Below are 5483 nucleotides of genomic sequence, written 5' to 3'. Positions count from 1 at the left end.
GAGCTCGGTCGCTACGTAGCGACCGAGCGGAACAGATGCTCGGTCGCTACGTAGCGACCGAGTGGAACAGACGCTCGGTCACTATGTTGCGACCGAGATATGTTGCGACCGAGCTTTGGCTGGAGGTCGGCCGCTACGTAGCGACCGAGCGGAACGGACCTTCGGTCGCTACGTAGCAGGGTAGACGAGAATGCATGGACCAATGTCGTATCGATGTTTCGGAAGAGCTCGGTCGCTACGTAGCGACCGAGCGGACCGGACGCTTGGTCGCTACGTAGCGGCCGAGCGGGATGGAGGCTCGGTCGCTACGTAGTGACCGGAGAGCATGCATGTGCGGTAGTTGCGTAATGACCGAGCTTGGTTTGTCCGTGTTCCGATCGTCATACTCGGACCTATCTGTAACTGGTCTGGGTAGGTTTCCGATGGCTTATGTTTGATCTAAATTGAATTCAAACGAAGCTTTATCTCGGGACCATACGTTGCGACATTCTCTTGACCGAGCATGATTTGTTGCGGAAAGACATACTCGTATTTTGCGTAGATTTGGATATTCACTTCGTCGTAACCGTTTTTGACCCCAACAAATTTGCTTTTACAGTAACTATAGAATGTAAGAATCATTTTATGCGAGGAATTCTTCGTTGGTGGAAAGTTAGCCGTGAATGGACTCTAACTCTAATGGCTGAGCTAGGTATAGATGCCTACCAACCTCAACATCCCGTGCAATTGATATTTTTACGTTCCATATAGTTTGAGGAGACACAAGGTTTTAGAGGACAATATCAAAAGAAGAAATTCAGATAGAATCTATCATCGGCTTGGCTTGCTTCCTAGGGGTTTGGGGAAGTTTTGGAAGTTGTGAAGGTCCTCTAAGGTAACTCTAGGGCTCGGGGTCCAGGCCAAGCGGAGGTCAACAGAAGGTTAACTCGCTTCAGAAGGCTGGAGGGAACCTAAGATTCCTAAAGGCAGGGGTCTCATGCATTCCAAGTAGCTGAAAAGTGGCAACTTGGATGTTTGAAAGACCCGTCGGGTTCGCTCGGAGACTAACTCTCTCATCTCGTTCATGTATTTACTCGCAGCATTCGCATCAAACTCGCAGGCAAGAGAGACCTAGAGTCCAGGCTCAGGAATCGACTGGTTCCGAGCGGACTCGGGCAGCTGCTGCTTGGATTATCGTAGAATAAGAGGAGCCGTCTTAGGAAAGGAAATGACTCAACTTCAAAAAAAAAGACAGATGCCGCCTACCTACTCGTGCTCGTAGCTCGATCGGAGGTCAAGAGCCGTGGTCCGGCGGAAAAACGGAAGTCGTCCGTATCAAGTAATACGTGAATTGCTCAGTAGTGCTTCGCCACTACCGTAGCTGGCGGAAATAGCTTAATGGTAGAGCATAGCCTTGCCAAGGCTAAGGTTGAGGGTTCAAGTCCCTCCTTCCGCTCCTGGTGTTCGAACTAGTCATTAATGGTCAGCTTCATTGGTATGCCTTGCGAACATTTTCATTTTTAGCGCCTTCTCTTCTTTAGAGAAGCCAAACTCGAACGGATAGAGCAGATGGTCCAACTACATAACTTTTTTCTTTTTTATTCTTTTTATGGTCGTACCTTGTGGCACAGCAGCACCCGTACTATTGAAATGGTTCGTTAGTAGAGATGTTCCCACGGGTGTCCCTTTTTCCAATGGTACTATAATTCCTAATCCTATCTCTTCATTCCCTCTTTTGGTCTATGTACATTCCAGGAAAATCATACGATCCATGGACGGAACAAAAAATGGAGTCTTGGTCAGAGCAAGTCGCCCTATTCTATTACCAGACATAATTGGGAGAAGCTCATCCGAAACTAGAGCTAGAAAGGCCTTATTTTTTTTTTTTTCTCGAATCCAAGGGGGACTTCTCATATTTAGAATCTTTCTGCGGTGTGCTCTGTTTACTATTCTTTCGTACTTTCCTCTTTTTAGCACGCGATAGGTCAGCGAAGCGTGCGTGGGCGCGGAGAAGGAAAGGCCAAACACTTCGGCCGAACAGGAATGAGCAACGAGAAAATGACAAGATGAGGTGCTCTGGGCACCCCCATTAAGATTTAGAAAGAAGGGTCGAAGGTTTTGGGCCTCTAGCTTTCCCCGTCCCCCCTGAGTTGGGTGGTGCTTGTGTGGGGGGCGTGCCACCAGAAATCGGGCTTGAAGCTCTCGCCTTACCAAGGAGCCGACAGCTGATGGCTATGGCTATTGGTCACGACTACTACCAAAAGGTTCCAATGAAAATGAATATTTCCCATGGAGGAGTGTGCATCTGTATGTTTGGTGTTCTTCTGTCGTGCGACCCGGCGGCTTATGTGCGACCTGTGGCCCAGGCCTCCAATTTGTTCAGGGCGGGCGGCGTGAACTCTGATTCGATCCGGGTATTCAATCTTGCCGCTGAGATGCTCAGTTGACTCCTTAACCTTGATAGGAAGATGGCTTATTCAAAAATTCGTGCATAAGGGTAAGGAACTTTGGATGAACTAATGCGAATGGGTGTAAGCTTCGCTGCTCGGAAACACCCAGTGCTGACCACACTGAGAGACACGAAAGCGCGGGTAACTCTAGTTGGCGAAGTGGCGTTAAGCATCCCTAACGGTACAAAAAGAGAGGTCGTGATGATATCATCTACGTCCGTACCGCTCCTCGTGGAGTAGATCCCGCATCCAACCAAGTCTTTGACCAGGGAACGGGATAATTCCCACTACCGCTGGCAGGCCAGCCGGGCCATGAGCGCGGTGGGAACGGGCTTCCCAAAAAGCCAGCCCCGGGCCGGGGTCAGCATAGAATGAAGGGGACGGCCCTAATGTTGTGTTGGCAAAGCCAACTTCTTAAGTTGTGGGCGGAGAAGAGCGGACGTTGGGACTCGGGTCGCGGGGTGCAGTGTAACTAAGAGAGCCATTTCATTTAGGGCGAGACAGAATGGGCGGGCAAGAGCGGTCTGGTGTCCGAGTCAATTGGTCAGACGATGACTACTTCACTTATTAGTATTAGCCGCCTATCCCGGAATGAAATGAGATCAAATAAAAAGAACGCGAAGCGCTAGCGCTATAGGATTGGTTTTTTACGGGGGATAAGCTCGCTTCTTCACAAGCTTACCCCCGCCCCGACCGGCAGCTGCTGGGTCTCCCCATCTCTCCTAAATTTCCCCCGGTCTTCGGCCCGAGCTGTATGAGGCAGAAACTCGTCCCACGTACGGTTCGGAGGCCGAGCCCCACCCCAGCAGTAATGGTGCGGCTTAGGTCAACTAACACAAAGAAGATACAGTTCACTCAACGATTGACTGTGGGTTCCGAACTCCATATGGGGAAGGAGCGTTGTTGCTTGCGAGGTCTCGATCATTTACATGGACCCACTTCTCATTCCATTTGTGGGAATTTGATGATCTATAAACCGTCCCTGACGAACGATCGGCTCATGTTTGAGCTGATGAATCACTTCATGCCGACCTCTTGCTAATAAACTTTCCGGCATCATATAAGAATGGAAAACTTGAGCATTTTCTGCATTGGTGGATGAAGAATCGCAAACATAATAATTTTTGGTTAACCATGTTCCCAGAAAAAAGATACTTTCGAGAAAAGACGAGCACGGCTGAAGTGGCTATACATACAAATCTATTTATGGATCTATATGCTTCGATTGGAACAGGAGGTTGGTATACCACCATAATGAAACTGCCTTTTATTTTTTTTATTCGGATAGGATTTATGTTGGCTTCGTTGGGAGGCTTGCCTAGTTTGTTACGTCAGCTCCAAAAGGATAAGTTGCGTTGGAATCGAGAAAGTTCCGTGGAGTTCATAATTGCATAAAAGGAGTCAAAGTAGTGGCTGCGGCGCGTCAAGGCACTTCTTCGGCGGTCTCCGTCTCGCCCGCCTGCCATCAGTAATAGGAAAGCTTTCAATCAATAGAAATCGTATTCGTGAATAAATCCCCTTTGTTTGAATCCAATATTATGCACTTTTTTTCGGTAGCAGGACTCTCTTCTGTCCGTTTGAACTCTTGAGCTGGAGCAGGAGAACGGAATAGGCATCCATTAGCGGAGGAACCCCTTCGCACGACATCTATGAAAGCAGCAGTGGGCGAACCGGCGGTGAACAGGAAGAGGGAGGACCGCCCGATCGCTAGGAAGAAGCAAGCCTATTCCCCGCGCGGATGTCATTGCTCACTAGCTCCTTTCGTCCCTTCCAACGCACCATCAACAAAAAGAAAGAAGAATTCTAAATAAAATGGACTACTAAAGCGGCGGGAGCGAGCCATAAACGAGCCTTGTCGTAGTATTAGGAGCGATGGAGCTTTCCCAGTGAAAGAAATACGTAGCGAATAAGGGGAAGAATAGAAAACCACTCTTCGGGGCTCACTATTGCCTCTATTACATAACCTTTCTCGAGGAACTCCTGGTCACTTAACCTATTAGCCTGGCTTAGGTCGAAAGGGCTTCCCTTTTTCCTGCTTGACCTTCATAGCGCATCAAAGAGACTTCACTAAATCAGTTTTTTCTTTCCAAGTAGTCAATTAGACTAGAGCCAACTATTTGATTCGGCTACACTTCTTGACTTCATGAATTTACAGATTGAAAATGAAAAAAGGCAATCATTTAGAGGGGGATTTGCAAGTCTTATTCACCACTTTCAACTGACTCCTTATCCAATCAACAGAAAGCTACTACAGAAGTCTCGGCTTACTATCTTAACCAGCAAGAAAAGGTGAATGGAAAATTGCCTCAGATATCTTTCTTTCAAAGCCGTGCTATCTAGCTCATCTTTATGCAGGAAAGGGATGCGCGTGACTAAGGCTATACGCTGCCCCAATTGCTTCTTCGCTCGTTCTCAAGAATTCGATCTTTTCACATCGCCAAGCTTCTACGGTACCAAAGAAGAAGGAAAACTTACTGTTGATTCTCTGTTCATATTCTCTTTCAATTCCTCTGCATAATAGACACACATTCCCAGCAGACTATCTAGCTTCTTTGAACAATCTTCTTGTTGTCTTTGAACCTTCTTCTCAGAAAAAGAATGAGACCAAAGAGCCCATCCTTAGTTGTTTTGTTTTCTAAGTTTCGTTTCCTTTTATTAGTCTGAGTTCATCTTTTCCGCTTGAAAGCGTGTACACACACTGAAAAGGGAGAATAATATACCTTTCATTAAATAGGTAGCTCACTGGAGCAAGCAACGAAGTGCCATAGGGTTCAGGATAAACTTATACTGGAGTAGGTACAATCTCTTTGTGGAGTGCCATAGGGTTCAGGATAAACTTATACTGAAGTAGGTACAATCTCTTTGTGGATCAATCTATAGAGTTCATAGAGAAGTAAAAACCTGAGATTAGAGTTGGAGAAAACCGCATAGAATACGAAAAGCAAAGGCGAAGGTAACTTTACATCTCAGTCGAAAGCGGTGAATCCGGATCCATTTCATAAGTGGACTGGGGAATCTCAATCTCAAAGGTCTTCGCTCGGTTCCATAGTTCAA

At 47.1% G+C, this 5483-nt stretch overlaps 1 non-coding gene and 1 pseudogene across 1 annotated transcript; both read left to right on the top strand.

The window, feature by feature from the left end:
• The window catches only part of LOC106302508, an 8095-nt pseudogene extending 6046 nt beyond the window's left edge, over window positions 1-2049 (top strand).
• Window positions 1364-1435, top strand: TRNAG-GCC. The gene has a single exon. It is a non-coding gene; the product is annotated as a tRNA-Gly (tRNA).
• Window positions 2050-5483: the final 3434 nt, after the last annotated feature.

The sequence above is a fragment of the Brassica oleracea genome, chromosome C7, assembly GCF_000695525.1.
Source record: "Brassica oleracea var. oleracea cultivar TO1000 chromosome C7, BOL, whole genome shotgun sequence".
Taxonomy (NCBI): Eukaryota; Viridiplantae; Streptophyta; class Magnoliopsida; order Brassicales; family Brassicaceae; genus Brassica; species Brassica oleracea.
This window is presented reverse-complemented; position numbering and strand designations above follow the sequence as displayed.